At 34.6% G+C, this 26,099-nt stretch overlaps 1 protein-coding gene and 1 pseudogene across 6 annotated transcripts in view; one reads left to right on the forward strand and one right to left on the reverse strand.

The window, feature by feature from the left end:
- The window catches only part of RANBP17 (RAN binding protein 17), a 310,774-nt gene that overhangs the window by 117,224 nt on the left and 167,451 nt on the right, over window positions 1-26,099 (forward strand). The window lies entirely within an intron of this gene.
- LOC121487911 lies at window positions 6,065-6,861 on the reverse strand (annotated as a pseudogene).

Consider the following 26,099-nt stretch of genomic DNA (forward strand, 5'->3'; position numbering starts at 1 on the left):
CATTTACATCCCTTGTAAAAGTTGCTTTAGATTTCTGTATTCAATAAAAGCACCTGATGCTCATGTCAGTAACCTAGAATGTACTGTTTTAGCCACTAAGACGTTTCAGTTCTCTTTGAAAATATTTGGTTTTGTATAATTTTATCTGTATTGGTATGTTCCTGGTCCAGGCCACCTCTCTGTGACCTATGTGACAGCTTCCTGCTAGTTTACCCATATCCATTCTTGCATCTTTCCAAGTGGTTCATAATATGCCATAGCCAAAGATTAAAATGAAAATCAGTAGATTCCAATTGTTTTTAGGATTAGGACCAAAATCTTATTTACTTGGCTTATAGAATCTACTGAAGAAGCTGTTTTCTATCTTCCTTTCCAGCCTTATCCTGTATCATTTTCCCTTTTTTCTCTTTTCTGTAGGTACTCTGGCATTTTTTAAATTCCTCAGTTCTCCAAATACTTTCCCATGGCCTTTGCATGTACTGTTTCTTCTACATGGGATGATCTTTGTCTTCTTTTTGCCTAGCTACATGTTTTCTGTGGTCAGCCTTCTCTCACCCTGCCTTCCCATCTTAGGGCCTCTAGTTATATGAAGTCATATCACTTGGTCTTTAGTTCCAAAGCACTTATCACCTTGTGATTAATTGTAGCTATAATTAATGGAATTATTTGTCTGTCCTCACAAAAATATAAAACTCTATAAGGGAAGGAATTGTGTCTCTTGTTCACCATTGTATCCCCAGCACCTGGCATATTTTCTGATGGTAAATATTTATGAAATGAAATAATAAATGAGTATATTACATGTTTTAATTATCACAAAAAACCTGTAATTTATAATTTCTCTTTGGGAGGCTTTTAAATCCCTTGGGAGAAAAATTCAGTAAAGAATAATGATAATAGCTGCCATTTACTTAGCAATTTCTGCGTGCTTGCTTATTACTGTGCCACATGCACAATCTGAGTTTGACTTTCACAACAGCCTTACAGTATACTTAACCTTACCTCCATGGTTTTGTGGGAAAACTGAGGCTCAGAGAGGTTATTTCACTTGCTTAGTGTTGCACAGTTAGTAAGTTGGAGAGCCATGATTCAAACCCAATTGATTTTCCTTCAGAGGCTTGTACACTCTTACTCTTTGAGTTCCAGCCTCTTGCTGGAAAACTACTGCCATTTCTAACCTTACTTTCATCTAATTTTCCTCTTTTACTTTCTATTTAACTGAAGGAATTAAAGTTAGTATCTATACATACTAGCTCATATATTCACTAATAGTTAATATTCACATAATGATTGTGGAAATACTTGTTAAACAGCTATAAAATACTAGAGAAACACTGAAATTTAGTAATTTGGCTTTGATCTTTGAAGATATGCTCTAGAATAGCTAGGCAAAAATTGTACCCAGGTTCCAAATGAACTTACTTCATTTGGTATTCAATTTTTTTCTTAGTTGTCATTAACAATTTTGATACTAAGTTGAGAAACTAATCACGAATTCAGGTTAAATAATGTAATGTTTCACATTTTCTCTACCTTTGAACATGTAGTAAAACTTAAATGGATCTTTAATAGTCCATTTTTTAAATTGATTTATCATGTAAGGCAAGTACTGCTTTGAGAAAGCACAGGTTAGCTTTATTCTATTATACTGCATGGTTTAGGAGTCTTAAAGATTCAGCTATTTCTATGATAAATTGGTATCATGAAGAATTCATTCTTGAGTTTTCTTTCAGCATTGGCAAACTCATTTTAACTAAACATGGAGTATCTTAATTGATCTATAATGCTCATGAAGTATAAATAGAATTACCCATGATATTCTGGTAAAGCTAAATACTGATTCTTCTATTTTTGTGCTTTGTAGAGAGTATTTTGGCTCTTTTCTGGAATTTCCTGTATTTTACAACTCCCCCCTCCTTAAAAAAAACCCTTCATCTACTTATATATGCAAAATGAGTCCATAAAGTGTTTGAACTAACCTAGCATCATATTATAATTAAGAATAATAATACTGTTGTCAAGTCTTGTTTTATAATAATTTCCTTTCATACTTCAGTTTAAGTACTAAATTTTGTAAGCTTTTATAGTGATATTCAGCACAGATAACAAGTTTATTATTTGCTTCTTGAACTATATAAAGAACATAGACTACTGGACCTAGTAGTTTCTGGGTATTTTATAGAATGGGGGGTGAGAACTAGAATTGAGGAAGGAATTTTGATTTCATATAATTTTGTCAGCTATTAATTAGTTGGTCTACTAGATTTTTATTTTTTTTATTTTTTATTTATTTATTTATTTTTTAATTTTTATTTATTTATGATAATCACAGAGAGAGAGAGAGGGAGAGAGAGAGGCAGACACACAGGCAGAGGTAGAAGCAGGCTCCATGCACCGGGAGCCCGACGCGGGACTCGATCCCGGATCTCCAGGATCGCGCCCTGGGCCAAAGGCAGGCGCCAAACCGCTGCGCCACCCAGGGATCCCTAGATTTTTATAATAGTTATTGAACTTTTGCAACCAGTCTAATTTCTAGTCCTTTATTAAGGTATTACTTATAAATTAATTTCTGTATCATCTCATGTCATCTCTTTCATGTGAAATGAAGATTTGGCCTATCCATTTTTTTTTAATAAAGATTAAGTGATACCTATACATACAGAACATTGAAATTCCAGACTTGGCCATGAAGGAGAACAGTTAATTTTAGAATTGATGAAGCAATGAAAAAAAAAAAAAGCCAAATAAAAATAAGAAATTAATTGTATTTAGGAGGGCAAAATGGACATTGTAAAATCCTGGAGTTTACTAATTCTCTAAAATAAAATGTGCATATCTGTAAAAAACACCGACAAGATGTTTTTGAATACAAATTCTAAAATTAAAGGAAGAAAATCATCAATTTTGTAGGAAAAAAAAACACAGTATTTTTAAAATTCTTGTTTGAAAACTTCAGTAAGGATATTTTATACCTATGGAAAACTTGACTAGAACACGTTAGAGACATATCAAATACTGGAATTTCCAAATGCCAGATAATTTGAACCCTGGAAAAATATATTTTTTTAAATCACCATTACAGTAGCTTCAATATCTGAAAATAATTTAATCATTTGAATTGACACTGGATTGTTGACATCTTCCATATTCAAACTTAAGCATTTTTAAAAATGTTCTAGGACTAATTACTTTGCCCATGAAAGCAAACTTTTCATTATCAATTTTCCCAAAATGAAATTTTAAGGAGCCATTGAAAATAATCAGTTATAATTAGCATCTTTATTATTGTAATCTCCATTACAGAGTGATTCAGACTTTTGATACCTTTGTCTCTCCCAACTTTTGCAGAGACTTTCTTTGCCTGTGTACAGAAAAGAGGTAGCTAATGGAGAATATGCATACCTGACTTTTTTCTTCTCCTAAGAAAGGAGAATTCATCCACTGCCACTGTACTTTTTCTTTTCTTTTTTGTCTTGCACAGAAGACTGACATCTTCCTGTGAAGGGCTTGTGGCAAACCTATCCAACTCGGGTTTCTTCCACCTTGAGAACGATCTGATCCATCATCATCTGAACCAGGGATCACAGTCTAAGGGTCCAGGTGAGGGCAAGTCAGTCTATATGTTAAGCCAATTTCTTTTCTGGTCAGGTAAGTCACACTCAGGCATGATCTCACTCAGCATCAGCCAGCCTTAGTTTTTTAAAGCTTCCTGGTCCCCAGAGAGAAACACAAATCATCTGTCCATTAATTCTCCAACCCACCTAAGCTATTAATGATTAATCATATCTTTAAAAATTCTCTTTGCTATATAATATAATCATTTTTAGGATACTTACTCATTTTTAATTCCAGAAGTCTTAAAAGGATTTATGTGTATGTGGTGAGAAAGACATATGCTGAAACAAATAGGTTTTCCTAGTTGCAGTTTGAATTTGTAAGATATTAGAGAGACTTAAAATCCATCCATCTAGCACCTTTGTAATTTTGATAGTTTTTGACTGTGTTTGTAGATGTCTTGAAACCAAAGGTAGACTCAGAAAACTAGGGCTAGTAACATTGACATGCGTGGTCACCATGAAGGTCTATTTTGGATTGCCATGGATTCTTTCATTTAATGTCAGAATGATTAAGGGCAGAAACAAGAATCTCCCTGTTCTGTATCTAATGACTTCCATATGCTAGGTATAAGAAGAAATTTATGATTGTTCTTCAGGCAAGTGATCTTAGCTAATTGAAGTTTGGCTTTGCACCTTGATGCTATTTTTTAAGTTGGAAGGTGAATTAACTTTGTAGCTGTGAGGCTGTTTTCAAGACAACTTGTTTTTCAAAAGCTTTTTTTTAGTTAGAGGGAAAAAAAATCTGCCTTGTATTCTGACATTGATAGTCTGACCTTAAAATGCACTTGTGCATTATGTAATTTGTCTTATAGGTGACCTTTATATATAATAATAAATTCATTGTCGATCTTATAAAACATTAATTTGTTTCATCATGATAATGACACTGTATACATTTAATTATGAGGAAAACAAAAGTAATTCTACTCTGATATGCCTTGTCTCTTTTACCAACACATAGGTAAGAATAAATTGGGCTTTTATTTCTTTCTATTGGTTAATTCTCCAGATGACTTATAAGTTATGAACTGAAGTTAATATATTTCATTGAGTTTGCTATAGTAAAGAGTGACTCCTAGTCACTGGGAAGAAGAGATTATCTTCCTCTAGAATTTTGCCAGACATGAAACTAGTTGTTTTACCCTAATACATTAGCTTTTTGAGATGCATTGTTTTGTGTTTATTACTCAAAAATGTCAGTACTAATTTTGAGTAAGAGAAGTTTTTTTGGATGGGAAAGCAACAAGCATTCATTATTCAGAACTGCCTGATATTTTACCTTTGGGACCTAAATAAGTAGTTGTTTACTTGATTCTGCAGCAGTGTAATTAAGTCAGCATGGACTTAGATACAATTTGTTGGGTATAAATCCCATTTTTTATGCCCGTGTTTAGCATAACATGTGGAGAAGCAGAAAATATTCATTGGATATTAGAATATTTCTATAGTATCTCTCAAGCAGAAGAGGTATTTACTTAACTCTGCTTCAGATTCTAATGGAAAGTTATTTCCCACTAGATCATAACTTTTAATATGATTAGGTTCCTATATGTGCATTGTATGAGTATATGCAGGATATGAGTATCATTGTATGATTAGATTCCTATATGTGCATTGTATGAACATTCTAACCCAATCATATGAATAGATGAAGTAACTTAAATATTTAGAAATATGAATTATATTACTTAACCAGGAATATCATAGATACTGTAAGATTAAATATCAGAATCTGAATTGTGATGAATTTGGTGTCATGTTCCAAAGGCTTAGGAAGCAGCCCAGCTTTCCCATACTGTTCTTGGGCTGGGCCAATCAATTACATTATTGGAGATTGTAACTTTGAAGAAATTAGGAAGCTATGAATGAAATTTGAGAATTGCATTTGATTGGCTTTGGAAGTACTTGTATTTCTAAAGAGTGTAAGCTTTAAAATAACCCTTTATCCTTCTCATACTCTTACTTTTGTACCTATTATTATTTTTGTGTAGATGTATATGTAAACTTTAGACATTTCCATATTTATATCAGTGAAATCAATTGTACCATCAGTTTCAATAAATGAAGGAACTTATAATGTAGAGACTTAAAAGATCAGTTTTTAGTCCTTAAAACATCATAATGAGATCCATTCTTAACTATCTGCACAGAGATCTATAGACGTTAAATATATAAATTTAGATTACCTCTAATAATATTTCCATTCTACAACAATTAACACATTTCAGTGATGCCTGGTGTGTGTAATAAGGGATACACTGGGGATCCCTGGGTGGCGCAGCGGTTTGGCGCCTGCCTTTGGCCCAGGGCGCGATCCTGGAGACCCGGGATCGAATCCCACGTCGGGCTCCCGGTGCATGGAGCCTGCTTCTCCCTCTGCCTGTGTCTCTGCCTCTCTCTCTCTCTCTCTCTCTCTGTATGACTACATAAATAAATAATAAAAAAAATTTAAAAAAAAAAAATAAGGGATACACTGGCTAATTTACTATAAGCAAAACAAGATTAGAAAGGCAAATTTTCTGTGAAAAATAAGTAGCTGATGAATTGTAAAATCAAATATGTGGCTTTGGGACTCTTCCCTATATTGATAAAATTGATCTGCCCTTTCTAATATAGAGGCATTGCTGCTGACCCCACTATAAACTTTGAGTTATCTTTTAAGTAAAATATATTAGATTTGAAATAAAGCATGGCTCAGGCCCAGGCATTATAGAGGTTATATGCTGAAATTGCATATATCCTTTCCAAGTCTCCCTTCCCAGTTAGGATTTTTCTTTTTAAACAAGCTCTGGCCAGTTTTATTAAAGAAATATTTTGCGTGATTTACTTTTCACCAGTCTGTTTTGGCATGCTTCTAATGATTTCAGAATCACCTGGATCAATGATAGCCAGCGTGTATACTCTGTAGTATTTCCCACATGCTGTGCCCAATTCAGTATTATTGCTACTGTAGTGATGGACACCAGTTCTGGCCAACATGGTGTGGTATTATATTTCAAATTTCCTCAAAGCTGGGCAGTTTCGCTTTGCCATGTCTGATCATTTTTAGGGTCTGCTTGTACCCCAGCACGTACTTTCCACTTTTCATAACAAGTTGGAGCCTAGAGTTGATCAACTCCAGTGACTTTTTCGTCTTCTTTGCGGCCACCATCTTCCTGCCTTAGATGCGGGACGGCCCCAACCAACAGCAGCCACCAAAATGGCCGTGAGTGAGAAAGGCCCAGTTAGGATTTTATTGCATTACGTTAATGAGCTTTTTTTTTTTTTTTTAAAGATTTTATTTATTCATGATAGTCACAGAGAGAGAGAGAGAGAGAGAGAGAGGCTGAGACACAGGCAGAGGGAGAAGCAGGCTCCATGCACCGGGAGCCCGACGTGGGATTCGATCCCGGGTCTCCAGGATCGCGCCCTGGGCCAAAGGCAGGCGCCAAACCGCTGCGCCACCCAGGGATCCCGTTAATGAGCTTTAATATTAAAATCGTGTTTTTTTTTTTCTTCACATCCATTTTCTGTGCCTACTCTAGGGCAAAAAACAAATACGACCTATGAATGTCATTCTTCTCAGAAGCTCTTTTATAATGCATCCAAGATATCAGAAAGAATCCTTTCATACTTCCTGAATAGTGGCAGTAGGCAATTGTATAGGAATACTCCAACTAGCTTTGCTTTTGGTGATGATGTTTTGCTATTAACTCATAGAAATGCATACCATACCTTCAAGTAATTGGTTAGATTGCCTGACATCTACTAATACCTCAGGTTAATAACTATAGAATATTCCAAAAAGGTGGTGCCTGCTTCATAAAATGAATCTGTGGTTGCTAAAATCTTATTTGGCTTAAAACAACTAAATTTAGTAGACTCTAAAATTGTGTATTGGTAGAATATGATACTTCAAACAAACAAACAGTGATTTACTTTCCGTTCTGAAAATATTCAGAAGGATTTGTTATCTCTTGCAGACCTTTCTGCAAACTACTAATGGGATGAACACAATATATCACTTTTATAATAGTGAGCTATTAAAGGCAAGCATAAAGCAGTCTGAAGCCCATAAGTGCTGCCAACAGCTCCTGCTTTAATGAATTCCCTTTTAGATGTCCATTAAATGCTCGTGGCAAATGTACTCATAATGGAAATGGCAAATCTAAATGGGTAGATATGAATAATCCATGGAGTTTAAATTCTGTTTATGATCATCTTCACATTTAGTTTTCAAGACAACGCAGTTTAGTTTTCATTACAGTTTGGAATAAAGAGGACAGGGAGTAATTGATTGCTTCAAGCAGATTAAAATCAATGGTTTTCTTTTCAAAGAACCAGTTCAATGCAGTAATTCCAACTTTAAACATTGATTTAGGGTACTCAACACAAAATGTTTTGTGCTGTGTGAACTTTTATATAGAAAGACTAGTATTAATTTTATTTCCCTATATATCTATATAGTGAAATATAGAGGTTGTTAGTAGCATGTACATGACTTAATAGTGATCTATATTAAGTCGTTTTGATATTATTGCAGTCATATAATGAATCAATGAGATTCCCGTCATCACTGTAATACTGTTTGTAACCCATTAGCACAGAGAAATTACAACCCATCATACATCATTACTGTGATTGAGGCTTTATTACCATATTCTCAAATTGCTTGCTTGCTATAAAACTAAATAGACACAAGACAACTATAGGTGGAGTATAGACTATGCATTATTGTGCTACAGTAATGAGGGATTATTGTACCATAATGGGGTGAAACTTATGAGGAAAATAAACTTAGCAGTAATAGAAAACTGGAGACTCTTTTTACATTTGTTTTTATTACCTTGAAGGTCAAATGCATTTGTTATACTCAGGTTATTGTTTATGTATTACATGAATCATAGCCTCTTGATATTTTGTAAAGATTTCTTCCCCCACCCCCAAATACATCTTTTCAAAGTCTGTAGCCTCATGCACTTTGAATGCTCAGGGCTGGATTTGGAATCTGCATTTTGCCACTTGAGGGAATAGATATTATACTATTTCTAAGCCTAACATTTTTGTGGGTAGGTAATACCCTTTAAACTTTAGGCTATTTTTCAGTACTCTATATATTTTATTAACAGTATGAGAATAGGTCAGTAGTCTTCTGGCTCTTCAGATTAAATAATAAATGTATGAATGCAACAATATTCTAAGCAATGAAGAGAGGTAAAATATGGAACAGTTGCCTGGGGCCTGATTGTAAAAGACTTTTGATGTCTCAAAGAGGGAAATGGAAGAAATATATTGCCTCCATATTAAAGAAAAAAAAATCCCATGACACTAAAACTTGTTAGTTAAATTGTGCATATGTTCATTCTATCCCTGTTGAGTCTTGTTTATGAGTTATAACATTGAGAGCATTATTTAGAACAGTAAAAAGCCCAGTGCACTGACTTTTGAGCTAAGATCATTGCTTGGATTTGAAGCTCTCCTTAGTTCAGTGTGGCTTTCTGATCTCAGCCTCATTGTGGCTTAGCACCATGGCAATTTAAATAGCAAATAACAACATAAAATAAAGAACAGAAGCTGCCATGAGACATATATTCATGTTATAATCAAGGGCTTTATAATAGCCCTTCACGTATAAATTCTTAGCCAAAGCAGTAATACCAACTGCAAAGTTAGAAATGGCAGCATATTCTCCAAAAGAGGTTAAATAACCCATTCTCAGTTTATAATATCCTTACAAGTCAAAAAGGCTGGGCAGCCCAGGTGGCTCAGCGGTTTGGCGCCACCTTCAGCCCAGGGCATGATCCTGGAGGCCTGGAATCGAGTCCCATGTCAGGCTCCCTGCATGGAGCCTGCTTCTCCCTCTGCCTGTGTCACTGTCTCTCTGTCTCTCTCTCTCTCTGTGTGTGTCTCTCATGAATAAATAAATAAAATCTCTAAAAAAAAAAAAAAACCCAAGTCAAAAAGGCATTACTCTTAGGCTTATCATGATATAATTACCACCTTCTTTGTGACTTGTATTTTTTTTCTTTATAATGCATATGATGGCTGCAGTGTTATAAAACCTGAAGACTTGTCATAGTATGTCTTGACTACAGTGATAGGTGCTGCATAAAAGGAGAGTTTGGAATTGGCCAAGAGGACATAGACATAGTCCTCAACCAACTCCCAACTAGTATCTTCTGAAAATGTAAGAAACTGTAAAACGACCTAACAAACTGCATTCCTTGCTTTCCAGAGTACGCAGCCATTCTGAACCACATGAATATTTTTGTGACTTTCTCATAATTCATTTCATCACTTCTTGGGAGTACTTTCCATGTTAAAGACAAGCAGATGGAACAATGCAAAGCAAAATGCCAAATAGAGACAGGCAAAGTTTAGAGACCTTAGAAAGATGTAATTTGGAGGTTTAAAATCATCTGTGACTCATGTTACATTTAATATAACTTCAAGTAGAATTTGAAGTTGTGTTAAATTTGTAACCTGTCTCAAAATCTTTTGGGAGACAGGGAAGAGCAAGAATAAAGTAAATTATTTTTATTGTTTTTAATAGTCTAGTTGGTGAGATAGTATAAATAAAAATAATAAAAAAATAAGCAATAAGTGCCAAGAAGAAGATAAAATAGAATATAGAGGCCAGGGAGTGGGATTGTTTTATATAAGATATTTATAGAAGGTCTTTCTGATGACATTTTAGCAAAAAATCTAAATAAGGTCCAAAACAAGTCATAATGATATCTGTGGTAATGCCAGGAACAGTGAATACAAGGAGTCTGACACAAGAGCTTGTTTGGTGTATTTGCAAAACAGCAAGGATACTGTAGCTCAGGAAAGTAATTAAGGGGGGAAGGAAATGAAAAATCATCTCTTACTAATTTTTAATATTTATAATGAGTTCAACACCATTAAGGATTTTTTTATTTGGTGACTTTTTTGCTAGTGGAGAGATCATTCAAACTCAGATGATCCAGTAACTTTCTTAATTTACTGTTAGTGACCTAGTTTTTTAACTATTTAAATATAAAAACTTTTCATATATTCACCCTATCATGTATATCTTTTCATGAGCCTCTAGATTTTTATTTTTGATAAGCAGAAAGTCTCAGAGTGTAAGCCATAGACTTTTCTAGATATTTTTGGAACTTTAAAATTGGGAAATCCTTGTATTTTTACTGGTAATCTAGATAGGTTTGCAATTTATTTCTAGCACTCCATGAAGACAAACATTTTTTCATTTACTGGCCCTTCCAAAGCAGTCTATAGGTCCACGAAAGTTTGTAAAGTCTTGCTACTTTATTGATTTGAGTTACTGACAAATGGAAATAGATAAGATCTAGAGTTTGGGGGAATCTTGCATTCTGTAAAAAGGGGTCCTTGAGTTGAAGAAAGTTTTGAGAACTAATTGCCTTCTTCTAAGGCAGAAGGTGGGGAACAAAGGAACCAGACATGGGAAAACTGAGGTGAAAAGACCTGAAGAGAAGTCTGAGGTTCCAAGAGAGGAAAGCAGCTAAACTTCTAATGTGTAGAAGTTAAGTTTTGACACAGAGAAGAGGAAGCTACTGTAGAAGGAGTTCTTCTGGAGCACCTGGGTAGCTCAGTAGGTTAAGCAGTTAAGTGTCTGCCTTCAGCTCAGATACTGATCCCAGGGTTCTGGGATCAAGCCCCACATTGGTCTTGCTGCTCAGTGGGGAGCCTGCTTCTCCCTCTCCCTCTCTCTCTCCCTCTTCCTGCCTCTCCACCTACTTGTGTGTGTTTCTCTCTCTCTCTCTCTCTCTCTCTAAGAAATAAAAGTCTTAAAAGAAAAAAGGCAGTGTTCTTTCTAGTTGCCTCCTACATTCATTATGTAATTCTAGGGAACAGATTACCCTCAAAGTTAGGAACAAACATTTTATTTCACATAGTTCCTGATGGCACATAGTTCCTGATGGACAGGAATTTGCAGCTTAGCTGAGTGGCTCTTGCTTAGGGTCTGTCATGAAGTTCCGTCAAGATGTTCAGCTGGTGCTGTAGTCACTGCTAACTTGACTGGGGTTGAAGGATCAGCTTGTAGAATGACTTGGTCACTTTGCTGTTAATAGGAAGCCTCATCAGTTCCTTGCTGGTTGTTGACATTAGGCCTTACTTCCTTGCCACATGAAGCTCTTCAAGAGGGCTGCTTGACTGTCTTTCAGGCATGGCAGCTAACTTTCCCAAAGTAAGTGATCCAAGAGAAAGAGCAGGGACTGAGCCACTATACTTTTTTATGACCTACTCTTGGAAGTGACGCACTGTATATATTTTAAATGAAATATTGTACAAAAGCTATATTCTTTGGGTTAGAAGTGAGTCAATAAGTTCAGCCCACACTTAAGGAAGTGGAATTAAGCTCTTCATTTTGGAAAAAGGGGTATCAAAGAATGTATGGAAATATTTTAAAACCATCATACTTACCCATACCAGCATCAGCCCACCTGATCTGCATGGAGGCTGTCACTTGGTACTCTAGAACCTGGTGCTCTAGTCTAGAATTAAGAGGAAATATAGACAGTCCTCCTTAAGTCTTCTTAGCTCTCCCTCTCCCAATCCTAGAATGTGGGTTTTCCTGGATTTTTATTTCCTCAGCTTTATGTCACTATTGAGCAGTAGGATCCCATGGAGTAAGGTCTGGCTGAAAGGAGCCATAGGCCTAAGTAGAAGACTTTACAGCTCACGTGTAGTCTAGTCTACTTTATTATGATCCTAATAGAGATTTATGGCCAAAGCTCTAGTTAAAACAGTGATGACTTCTGGCTATGTATTTTGCATTATCTCCCTATGAAACTCATAATCATGGAGGTGATTAGAGTTTTGAGGTTCAGGAGCCCATCTAACAGCGACCATATTCATGTAGTTACTAAAAACTGTGATGAATTCAAGGGCTTAAAAACACCTAACTGATGGTTTAATGGATGGATAGACGGATGGCAAGATATGGAATAGTGTGACATAGAGAAAATTTAATTATAAAATCTAGATGATGGCTATTCCTTGTACTGTTCTTTTAGCTTTTCTCTGTGTTGAAAATTCTCATAGTAAATTGTTGGAGGAATAAAACTTTTATAATAGTACTCTTAGCTATTGCTCTTCCACTTGAGTGACACTTTTAGTGTCAAAGAATTGATAGCTTTTTCTCTTCAACCTGAATGACATATACAGGTTATTGTTAATAGCTGGCATCTTAGCAAGCCTAAGAACATTTAGTTCTTTCTATCTATATAATGTAATCCCATTGATAGGGATTCAGTGATTACAACTCTGGCATTCTTCTGTGTATCAAAGGGCCTGAAACATAATATATCATGAAACATATTTGAACAGAATATCCATTATATGATAGCAGCTACCAACTACTTAGTGGCTGCTGTTGTTCCAGGCACTATACTTCTGTTGTCACCTTAATCCATATAAAGATCCAAAACTGTAGGAAATTACAGATGAGGAAATGATGCTGCAATACTTTTGCTTCTTACTGAGGTCCTTGTGAAAGTCTCTTTAGTATTGAAAATCAGTATCTATATGTACTTTTAGATTCTAATATGGGATTATTAAACTTTAGCATACTCTATGAAAAATACCTAAATATTTGTAGTGGACTGTCATACCACCTGATAATTTCTTGTACTTTGCATGGCTCATCTGTAGTTGGACTGATTGTGTAATTGAAAGACACATGTCACTTGGAGTCAGAAAGCTTTTTTTAGGGCCTAGCCACTTCTTTTAAGAGCTTTGTGACCATATAGGGAATGTGAGTGAAGGATACATAAAAATTGTTTGTAACTATTTTTACAGTTATTCTGTAAGTCTAAAGTAATTTTAGATAAAACATAGAAAATAAATAGCTTTGTCACATCTCTGAGCATTAGTGTACTATTTTTGAAAATAGATCTATGCTTAATAATAATAAGAAAAGACCATGGAAAGCCTAAAATATAATAATGTAGATAATATATATCATAGCAACTTTCAGTCCTATTGTAAATACTCAGTAATTTTCATGGATAGTTAAATGCACAATATGTGTTCAATGGCAATATGATCTTGTAATAAAATCCTTAATCTTGGGGTACCTGGCTAACTAGACTTAAATCTTGATTCTCCCACTGGCTGGTGTTGAGCCATTGACTATGTACTGTCATGCCTCAGTTTTTCCTACGATGGTATGAAATAGTGGTAAATATTGAATATCTAAAGGCATTTAAGTTATCCCCTAGAAAGCTGTAAACATTCAGGATTATATTACGTCATAGTTAGTAAGCAGTGAGCCATTTCAGTAATTGATATCACCCATTTACTTCTTTTGTATATTATGGTTCCTCAGTTTTTTTGAACCATTGGTGGGCACAGAGCAACATATCTCCCAAAACAAAGGAGGCTAACTACCACTACCCTCTTCACAATCTAATTTGTGATACAATATGAAAGTATATTTTTATTTGTTAAAGGAAGTCCTGTATGTACCAGTTGAAATAATTTTTTGAAATACATCACCCTAGGCACATGCTATACTTAAATATTATTATTGTTTTCAGTGTTAATGAAATATTTGTAGTGAAAGAGATGATTAATTAATGCTGATAAGTTGTTTAGATCAAAGAGGAATTTTCCTGTTGCTAATATCTTGAGGATGATCAGGAACATATGAATCATCTTTGGATTAAAAGGTTCAAACTAGTGTCCTTTTTACATTGCTTTTCTTAATTATAACTATAAATAAAAAACAAGTAAAATTACAGAGAGCTAAATGTTTTCAAGAATTATTTAATGTTTGTCATAACCCACTCTAGAAGGTGGCATTATCTTTTTGTCAGGGAAACTAAAATCACAGAAAGAACCCTGCTCTTAAATTTGTGCTTTATATGAAGGGAGTGTATATTACAGATATTTGGAGAAAAAGTAACATAAAAGCCTTTTTGCAGTATTTTAAAAGAGGATATAGTAATTTGCTTAAAATAAATTAATAATAAGAAAGTACTTAATGGGCACAAAAGTAGATGAATATAGGACTTCAGAAAAAGAGATATAGCTGATGTCATTTATTGACTAGTGACTGCTTTCCTGTACTTAAACAATTTGTACCTTGCAAATATCGACCTCTATCAAACAACTGACTACAGTATTTTCATGCAGATGTTCCTATAATTACTTTGTAACAAGTAAATCTTTTTAAGGCAAATATGTTAAAATGAAGTAGTATCCTTTAAATAAAAACCTTAAGATCACTCTTTTCTTGCTTAAAATATTTTATTCTGAAGATTCCAGGAATATACATAGGGTAGGATAGTGGTTTCAGACTGGCTTACAGTCAGTTGTTTTTTAAATGAAATATTGTACAAAAGCAAGTAACTCTGACTGGAATAAATGCAGGAGTTTCAGGGTGCAAGATGTTCCAATGGCTCAGTTCTTATTCTCTTGTTATGGGGCTCTGAAGTGTTTCTGTGGCATCCTAAGCCTCTGAGGAGTGCATTTTGAGAACTGTGGACATATTTAGGAATTTGTAATTCATAGGCCATATGCTGTTCCTTTGGCTGTTGGATGACTCTGCCCTTGTATCACTGTTAGATCACAGAGGCTATGAGCAGCAACTGTAGTTGTTCAACAGGATTATGTTTATTGAATATGCAAGTTATTTTTAGTCAACATGTTTATCTAATCAGCACTGATATATAATAATTAGCTATGTGGTCTGGGCTTAGACTCTTTTTATGTATATAATTAGTGAGAGAATTGGGTTAGATCAAATCAGAAGCTCCTTCCAAGCATTTGCTATTCTGTCATTCAACGGTGAGTCTAGAACTCTCCTTTTATGAGATAGAAAACAAGTCTCAGTCATAATCTTAACTCTGAAGGATTTGAACTCAGATTGGCAAGATAAAATTAGTCAACCTAAAACAATTAGAAAACACCTCTTAACAACATATTACTAAATTGTTTTGGACTTTAACAACCAAAATTATAAAGAGACAAGTGTATATAGAAAGGATCTATTTTAAAATCTTTAGATTAAAAATTCTCTGAAATTTCTTCTAATTTAGGTAAAGTAGCAAAGTTATACGCATTTCCTACTAAGAACTAGAAATCACTCCTGTTGCTCTATTATGATCTTAAATGTGGTCTTTCAAGCAGGTGTAGAAAGGTGTTATTTTTCTTCTCATGCTGTCTATAAATAAATATTAATAATATGACATTTTTATCTTAATGCCTTCTGTGATATCTTATTTTTAGAAATTTAATGAGCCACACTATGGCTCTGGCAGTTCATATAAATTCAGTTGACTTGAAAATTAATATTAAAGTGACAAGCTTTTCCTAATTTTTTATAAGTACAAATTCATATTTTCTTAGGTCCATTTTGTAAATGAATTTTTAATATAACTTTAAGGTCTCATAGATGTATTGTAGCACATTAAAGAAATAGTTTAGTAATTATTTTTATGTTAAGATTTTATCTTACTAGCAAAGTTAATTCATTAAGGTTTATTTTTCCTTTTGTAATAATAAACCAAATTATTATAAACTTTGTAGAGAGTTTTATATTTATTTGATATTTGACTGTAATACCTGAATTGGTTTTGCTTTGCTCACAAAGGTAAAGAGAAATCCAAATTTACTCATAATAAAAGTATTAGAGAAACTGTCAATAAATTTACTGTTATAATTGAATCATATGATTTCTAAATTGTTGATAATATGATCTGCTCGTTAAACAATAGTGTCTGGAGAAAATGATGGATTAATTGACTGATGGCTAAAGTTTCCCTCAAATATAATGGTTTACCCAGTTTGATTTGATTTGTGTAAAATAACTTTCTCTAATAAACAATTTGCTCAGAGGCAATAGAAGAAATGAATGGTTATCAAACCAAACTTAATTAGTCTATCCTAGATTGATATTACTTGGGGAGTCTTCGTTTTAATTGTAGAGGGCTGGATACAAAGAGTTTGGTTCATTATTTTTTCCTGTATAAACACTATTGTGTAACTACCTATGGAATAATAACATGTGAATTCATTTTAATAAATGCTTGTAAAGTGAATTAGCTAATTATGCCAGGCTAAAAATGATTCCTTTAATTATTTTGGATATTTAACTGGTACTTCAATTTTATTATTGTTAGTCTGTAAATGTGATTTGTATTAGCTCTGCCAAACTAATTATAATGTATAACTTAACAAACAATTTGAACAGTTTTGTAATGCTTATAATGTTCTCTCGTGCAAGAGAAAACCTTATGTCTAGTTTGCATGAAGATAAAGGTCTAACATAAATTCAGAGGAAAAAAATGGCAATTTTTGTGTAAATAGAGAATAAAAACTGCTCAATATCCAATGTGCTGACTGCCATAATTATATGCATGAGAAAAATGAACAGATTTCATTCAGGAGAAGATAAAATCAGTGACTCATTAGTTTATCTTAAGATGGTGTTTAGTTGGCATTTGAAGACAAGGTGTAGTTAAGAGATTTGATTATTTCTTTTTTTTTATGAGCTAGAAATGTTTTCTTTATGCCCTTAGTATAGATAGAAGTATTCTGCCTACATTCTTAAACAGAAAGATTTATATCCATAACTCATTGTGGATGTCAGAAACAATATGTTTCTTAATCATTTTCACTTACTAGATTAATTCTAATTGTTTTTGAATCAGAAATGAATGAGAACGAAGACTTTTGTTGTAAAAAATGCATTCTAATTTAGTCTTTCTGGGAAAAAAGCAAAATAACCTCCATGAGAGTATGCAATCTAAAACATTCTTCTTTTTAAAATTAATATACAATAAAATTCACTGCTTAATTTTTGCGGGTTATTCAGTACTATGAGTTTTAACCCAAGTATCAATGCATGTAACCACTACCACAGTCAGGATCCAGAATAGTTCTATTACCAAAAGAAACAAAACAGAACAAAACTTCCCTCCTGCTGCCACACCCTTCGCCAATCCCTCCCTTCTAGCAACCACTAATCTATTCCCAATCACTATAGTTTTGCTTTTTTCCAGAATGTTATATAAATGGAATCATATAGTATTTGACCTTTTGAAATTGGCTTCTTTCACTTAATCTAATGCCATGTTTTTGTAATATCAGTAATTTGTTTCCTGTCTACCCCTCCCAAAATTGAATATAGCAATATCAGTATTGGTTTGTCCAGTTAATAGAGTTGATCTTCCCAGAGGGAAACTTAGTTTTTCCTTCAGCATATCCCCATAATAACTAGAACTTGATTTTTGCTCTTACTCACACATAGATTTCTACCTTTTTAATGTCTGCATTCTAGTTTTATGGCTGCACCATACTTTATTTGACCTGTCTTCAACATAGATACATAGATTTTTTTTAATATTGCATTTAATGCTGCAGTAATTATTCTTGGGCAAATCTTTTCTGTACATATATCATCCAATAACTCCTAAGAATTTTAGGCTGAAAAAATAAACACAAAAAACTTGTAAGGATTGTAATTTGCCTTCTAGAATGTTGAACCAATTTGTATACATCCTTATTTTGCCATCATTATCCTTCTTTGTATTCTTTGCAAGTCTAGTAATTGAAAAGATCTTACTTTTATTTTAAGTTGTATTTAATTAAACATTAGTGCAATTGAACTCAATTTTAAGGTGTCAGTTGTCTCCAATTTGATCGATATATTTTATAGATTTGGATAAAAGTCTTTTGTTAGATATGTGATTGACAGATATTTTCTTTCATTATATAGCTTGTCTTTTCCATTAAAGAGCGAAAGTTTTTAATTGTGATGAAATCTAATGCCAATTTTTTTTAATGGATCATGCTTTTGGTGTCATTCATACTTAATGAGCGGTATATAAGAACTTTTTGCCTAATTCCAGGACACAAAGATAGTTTTTCAAAAGTTGTATAGTTTTGTGTATGCCTTTGATATATCTTTTCTTTTATCCTTTTGCTTTAACCTATGTTTCAAATATATGTATCTTTACATTTTCTGTGGTTTCTACTAGACAACATTTGGTCTTATATTTTTATCCATTCTCACAATCTCTGTCTTTAATAGGTATATTTAAACCATTTAGATTTAATAAATATAGATATTTGGATGTATATCCGCCCTCTTCTTGCTTTCTGTTCTCTTTTCATTTCTTTACCTGCCTCCTTTTAGATTATTTAAATATTTATAATATTCTATTTTATTTATCTGTTGAGGTTTTTTTTACCATATGTCTTCAAATGGTTTTTTTCATGATTGCTGTAGGAATTATAATCTACATACTTAACTTAGAACAGTCTATTTAGCATTAATATTTTTCACTTCAAGTGGAACATAGGTCCCTTTATCCTCCACTCTTTATGTTGTAGTTGAATAATGTATTATATCAACTTACATTGAAAACCCCTTAAAAAAAAAAGAAAAGAAAAGAAAACCCCTCAGAGGGCAGCCTGGGTGGCTCAGCGGTTTAGTGCCGCCTTTGGCCCAGGGTGTGATCCTGGAATCCTGGGATCAAGTCCCACGTCAGGCTCCCTGCATGGAGTCTGCTTCTCCCTCTGCCTGTGTCTCTGCCTTCATTCCTGATATTCCAAGTTTTTCCCTCATATGATTTCCCTCTTTCCAAACACTTCCTTTAGCATTTCTTAAAGAGTTGATCCACTGACAATGAATTCTCATAGTTTTCCATCATCTAGGAATGTCTTTATTTTACCTTTATTCATGAAGGAATTTTTTTCTCTGAATAAATTCTGGGTTGAAAGTTCTGAGTGTTCTTCCAGCACTTTTAAAATGTTGTTTCACTTACATATGACTGCATGGTTTCCATAGTCATTTGAATTCTTATTCCCACCATGTTATGGGCTCTTTTTCTCCAGCTGCTTTTAGGATTTAAAAATTTATTTTTGCCTTAGCTTTTCATCAGTTTCTTAAAATTGTATGGGCATGAATTTCTTCATGTTTATTCTTCGTGAATCTATAGTTCCATGTTTTTTGCCAAATTTAAGAAGATGTCAGTAATTTTTTCTTTCTTTTTTCATTGAGGTAAACATCACATGACACACAATTGAATATTTTAAAGTATACCATTCAGTGGCATCTAGTACATTTACAGTGTTGTTCATATACCACCTCTTTGTAGTTCCAAATATTTTTGATCACCTCAGAAAAATATTCCATGCCCATTAATCAGTCATCTTCATTTTGCCCCTCCCATCTCCTGGGGGATAACACTCATATGCTTTCTCTCTGGACTTACCTGTTCTGGTTATTTTATATGAAAAGAATCATGCAGTATGTGACTCTTTGTGGCTGGTGTCTTCAACCGAGCATAATATTTTGTTTTGTTTTTGTACTTTCAAGTTTTTATTTAAATTCCAGCTAATTGGGCAGCCCAGGTGGCTCAGCAGTTTAGCACCGCCTTCAGCCCAGGGTGTGATCCTGGAGTCCCGGAATCGAGTTCACATCGAGCTTCTTGCATGGAGCCTGCTTCTCCCTCTGCCTGTGTCTCTGCCTCTCTCTCTCTGTCTCTCTCTGTGTCTCTCATGAATAAATAAATAAAATCTTTTATAAATAAATAAATAAATAAATAAATAAATAAATAAATAAATAAATAAATTCCAGCTAATAAACATACAATGTAATATTAGTTTTAGATGTAGAATTTAGTGACTCATCACATATAATACCCAGTGCTCACCACAGCAAGTGCCCCCCTTAATACCCATCACCCATCTAACCCATCCCCCAACCCCTTCCATCCATCAACCCTAAGTTTATTTTCTGTCATTAAGAGTCTGTTTAGGGTGGCCCTGGTAGCTCAGCGGTTTAGCGCCGCCTTCAGCCCAGGGTGTGATCCTGGAGACCGGGGATCGAGTCCCACGTCGGGCTCCCTGCATGGAGCCTGCTTCTTCCTCTGCCTGTGTCTCTGCCTCTATCTCTCTCTGTGTCTCTCGTGAACAAATAAATAAAATCTTAAAAAAAAGAAAAAAGAAAAAAGAATTAAAAAAAAAAGAGTCTGTTTAATGGTTTACCTCTTTCATCCCACACAGCATTCATCTGTTTTGTTTCTTAAATTCCACATACAAAGGAAATCTTATGATATTTGTTGTTCTCTTATTTCACTTAGTGTAATACTTTCAAGGTTTATCCAAGTTGTAGGGTATATCATACTGCATTCCTTTTAATGGCTGAATATTTCATTTAATGAATATATCATAGTTTATGTCTTCATCAGTTGTGAGCATTTGGGTTTTTTCCAGTTATTGGCTGTTATGAATAATGCTGCTATAAATGTTGTACAAGTTTCTGTGGGTTTTTTTTTTCTGTTTGATACATGTATAGGAGTAGAGTTGCTAAGTCATATGGTAATTCTAAGTTTAACTTTTTGAGTTACCATTAAACTGTTTTCTACAATGGTTGCACTGTTGTATAGCCCTACCAACAATGTACAAGGGTTTCTGTGTCTCTACATTCTCATGAATATTTTTTATTTTCTGGTTGTTTGTGTGTGTGTATATATGTGTGTGTGTATGTGTGTGTGTGTGTGTGTACAATTATATATAAATATGTAACTATATATGATGTGTGTGAAGTGATAACTCATTGTGGTTTTGATTTGCATTTCCTTAATGGCAAATGATGTAGAACATATTTTCATGTGCTTTGGAGAAGTATCTATTCTAGTCTTATGCCCATTGTTTTTAAGTTGGGCTGTTTGTCCATTTCTTGTTGAGTTGTAAGAATTCTTCATATAGTCGAAATACTAAATCCTTATCAAATATATGATTTGCAGGGCACCTGAGTGACTCAGTTGGTTAAGTGTCTACCTTCAGCTCAGGTCATGATCCTGGAGTCCTGGGAAGAAGTCTCACATCTGGCTCTCTGCTTAGCAGGGAGCCTGCTTTTCCCTTTCTCTCTGCCTGCTGCTCTTCCTGCTGGTGTGTGCATGCTGGCTCTCTCTCTCTGTCTCTCTCGCTCTTTCCCTGTCCCCTCCCCATCAAATAAATAAATAAAATCTTTAAAAAAAAAGATATATAATTTGAAAATATTTTCTCCTTTTCTGTGGATTGTCTTTTCACGTGCTTGATGATGTCCTTGCAGCAGAAAGTTAATTTTGTTGTGTGGTTTATTTATTTGTTCTTTATTGCTCATGCTTTTGTGTGAAATCTAATAATACATTGCCAACTCTGAGGTCCTATTTTCTTATAATTTTATAGTTTTAGCTTTTATATTTAGCTTTGTTGATCTGTTTTGTCTTAATTTTTATTTATGGTGTGAGATAAGGGGTCCATCTTCATTCTTTTGCATATGATTGGCATTTATCTTACTACCATTTGTTGCAAATACTGTTCTCTCTCCTTTGAATGATTTTAGCACCCTTATCAAAAATCAGCTCTCCAGCTTTCCTCTTAAGGTCAGAAACATGACAGGGATGCCCACTGTCACCCCTATTGTTCAACATAGTACTAGAAGTCCTAGCCTTAACAATCAGACAAGAAAAAGAAATAAAAGGCAGTCACATTGGCAAAGAAGTCGAACTCTCCCTCTTCACAGATGACATGATATTGCATATAGAGAACCCAAAAGACATCACCCTGAAATTGCTAGAACTCATACACAATTCAGTAATGTGGCAGGATACAAAATCAATATGGAGAAATCAGTTGCATTTCTATACACTAACAATGAGACCAAAGAAAGAGAAATTAAATAATCAATCCCACTTACAATTGGACCCCAAGCTATAAGATACCTAGGAATTAACCTAACCAAAGAGGTAAAGAATACGTACTCAAAAAACTACAGAACACTTATGAAAGAAATTGAGGAAGACACAAAGAGATGGAAAAACTTTCCATGCTCATGGATTAGAAGAATAAATATTGTGAAAATGTCTATGCTACCCAGAGCAATTTACACATTCAGCACAATCCCTATCAAAATACCGTGGACTTTCTTCAAAGAGTTGGGACAAATAATCCTAAGATTTGTATGTGACCACAAAAGACCCTGAATAGCCACAGAAATGTAGAAAAAGAAAACCAAAGCTAGAGACATCACAATGCCTGACTTCAAGCTGCATTAAAAAGCTGTGATCATCAAGATAGTATGGTACTGGCACAAAAACAAACATATAGATCAATGGAACAGAATAGAGAACCCAGAAATGGACCCTCAACTCTGTGGCCATCTAATCTTCTACAAAGCAGAAAAGAATATCCAATGGAAAAAATACAGTCTCTTCAACAAGTGGTGCTGGGAAAATTGGACAGCCACATGCAGAAGAATGAAATCGGACCATTCTCTACTCCATACACAAATATAAACTGAAAATAGTTGAAAGATCTAAATGTGAGACAAGAATCCATCAAAATCCTAGAGGATAATACAGGCAACAACCCTTTTTACTTAGCTATACCCAAGACATGTCTTATAAGACATGTCTATAAAGGCAAGGGAAACCAAAGCAGTATGAACTATTAGGATTTCATCAAGATAGAAAACTTCTGCACAGCAACTAAACTAAAAGGAAAACTACAGAATGGGAGAAGGTAACTGCAAATGACATATCAGATAAAGGGCTAGCATCCAAGATCTATAAAGAACTTACCAAACTCAATACCCAAAAAACAAACAATCCAGTCAAAAAATGGGCAGAAGACATGAACAGACATTGCTCCAAAGAAGACCTACACATGGCCAACAAGCACACGAAAAAATGCTCCTCATCACTTGTCATCAGGGAAATATAAATCAAAGCCACAATGAGATACCACTTAACACCGGTGACAATGGCTGAAATTAACTATACAGGAAACAACAAATGTTGGCAAGGATGTGGAGAAAGAGGAACCCCCCGTTGCACCGTTGGAGCCACTCTGGCAAACAGTGTGGAGGTTCCTCAAGAAGTTAAAAATAGAGCTACCCTGTGACCCAGCAATTGCACTACTGGGTATTTACCCCAAAGATACAAATGTAGTAAAACAACAGGACTCTGCACCTTAATGTTCATAGCAGCAATGTCCACAATAGCCAAAATGTGGAAGAAGCCACAATGTCCTGTGACAGATGAATAGATATAGAGGTAGTATATATACACAATGGAATAAAAAGCTCCAGAATTTTTATTTGGCTCTTTCTTATAATTTCTAGTTTTTAGATTAATAGTCCTACTTGTTTGTAGCATTCTTCTAATTCTTTTAGTTTTTTATTCATGCTTTCCTCTAGCTCTTTGAGCATATTTAAAACTGCTACTTTAAATCTTTGTCTAGAAAGTCCAGTGAATGAACTTCCCACAGGGATTATTTCTGTCAATTTTTTTTTTCTGTGAGTGGGCCATCATTTCCTGTTTTTTGTATGCTTTGTAATTTTTTTTAAAGCACTGAACACTTTGAATATTGTACTGTGCTAACTCTGGAAATCAGATTCTCTTCCCTCACCAGAAGTTTCTATTGCTACTTATTGAGGGCTGCATTTATCCATTTGTTTAGTGACTTTTTCAAATTATATTTGTTTAGTGACTTTTTCAAATTATATTTGCAAAGACTATGCCTTGTGATGTGCAGTCACTGAAGTTTCTGTTCTGTTAACTCCATGGCCAGCCAGTGACCTGACAGATTTACTTGACTACCAGGATCTAGTAGGATAAAAGGTAGGAAATATTCCTAAATTTTTTCTAAATTTTTCTAAATTCTTTCAATAGAGACCATCCAGGAATAGGAACACCTATTCCTAAATTTTTTCTAAATTTTTGTAAATTCTTTCAATAGAGACCATCCAGGAATAGGAACACCTATTCCTAAATTTTTTCTAAGTTTTTCTAAATTCTTTCAATAGAGACCATCCAGGAATTTGCTTCTAATTGAGGCTGAAACAATGTCTAGCCCTTGTGCTGTCCTCCTCAGTGAAACATACTAGCCCAGTTTTTGGTAGACATGGTCTTTATTTCCCACCAGGGAAACAGCAAGCTGCGCTAAGAATGTGACCTCTCTCTGCATGCCACAGGTCTGGGAGTGTGATGTGGTGTTAACTGCTATGCAAAATACTAAAAGTTACCAGCTTCATTTTTGTAAGAAACTTCCCTGAATGCTTTAAGTATTCAGCTAGACTCCAGAGTTCTGAAATAGTTGATTTTGATAGTATTTTGGGGTGAGGAGGTGTTGAGGAAGAGTGACAGAGAATCTTAAACGAGTTCCATGCCCTGTGTGGAGTACAATGTGGGGCTCAATCTCACAACCCTGAGATCATGACCTGAGAAAAAATAAAAAATCAGACACTTAACCAGCTGAACTACCCAGATACCTGAGAATCTGATGGTTCTTGACAGCTTAGTAATTGTTTCAGTGAAGGGACCAATTCCTGGGGCTTTTACTCTGCCATTTTCTGTGACATTTATCTTAAAATATGTCTTTTCTGCATTACACTCTTTGTCTTCTCTTCCTAAACTCCATTGAGCCACAGGAACTTTTGTTATTTTCACACAGGTCATTGAGTCTCTATTAATTGTTTTTTTTTCCTATTCTGTTTAAATTGGATCATTTCTGTTCTGTCTTCACTTTTCACTGAATCTTTCCTTCATCCTGCTGTTGAATCCATCAGTGAATTTTAAATTTCATGGACATATCCACTTGTAAAGTTTTCCAATTGATTATTTTTTCTTTTAATGAGAATTTCTTTCAGTTTATTTTAAGATGTTCTTCCCTACTTTTTGGAACATGGTTGTAATAGCTACTTTACAGTCATAATCCATGTCATTTCAGGGTTTTAGTCCTGATTTTCTTTTCACTTGAGATTTGAGATTTTCCTTTTTCTTTGTATGAGAGGTGATTTCAGGTTGGATCCTGGACATTTTGTATATTATGTGATAAGAATCTTGGTCCTGTTTAAAATCTTAGGAGACTATTATCTTTTTATTTTAATAGACACCTGACCTTGTTAGATTCAGCCCTTCTTTTATGGGCTGTAGTTCTATGTCAGTTTAATTTTCAGAAGCTATGCAGTGCCATTAAAATCTGTCCTATGTCTGTGTTACCCAATGGTCAGTAATCAAGCCCAGTAAAGTTCTCAAAGCTTTTGGTATGCTATGTAGTGTTAGATTTACACATGTACAGATTATCATTGAACCCAGGTGTTCACATATCACTTAATGGGATAGCTTTTTGAACTCCCTCCTTTTTGCAGTATTCTGGATACTTCACTCTTCTCTGGGACTCCTTTTCAATAGTTTTCTGGCCTGAAAGGGCTTTAGTTCTTCTGCTCTGCCACATATGTCCTGTGACTGTGTCTGAATCCGGGACCAAGGGGCAGGAGAACAAAGGAAAAAAAGCAATGGGAAAATTTGCCCTGCTCTCTTAAAACCACAGCTCCTCTGGTCAGAGAGGACTTTTAGGTGTTCATACAGCCTTCCTCTTGCTGTACCACCATGGGATTGTCCTGATGCAAAGGCAGAGAGAATGAATAAAAGAAATACAGGGGATTTCCCTACTTTTCATGGTGCTTTATGAGTCTACTTGTTGGTCCAAGGAAGG

Source organism: Vulpes lagopus, chromosome 3, assembly GCF_018345385.1.
Source record: "Vulpes lagopus strain Blue_001 chromosome 3, ASM1834538v1, whole genome shotgun sequence".
NCBI lineage: Eukaryota > Metazoa > Chordata > Mammalia > Carnivora > Canidae > Vulpes > Vulpes lagopus.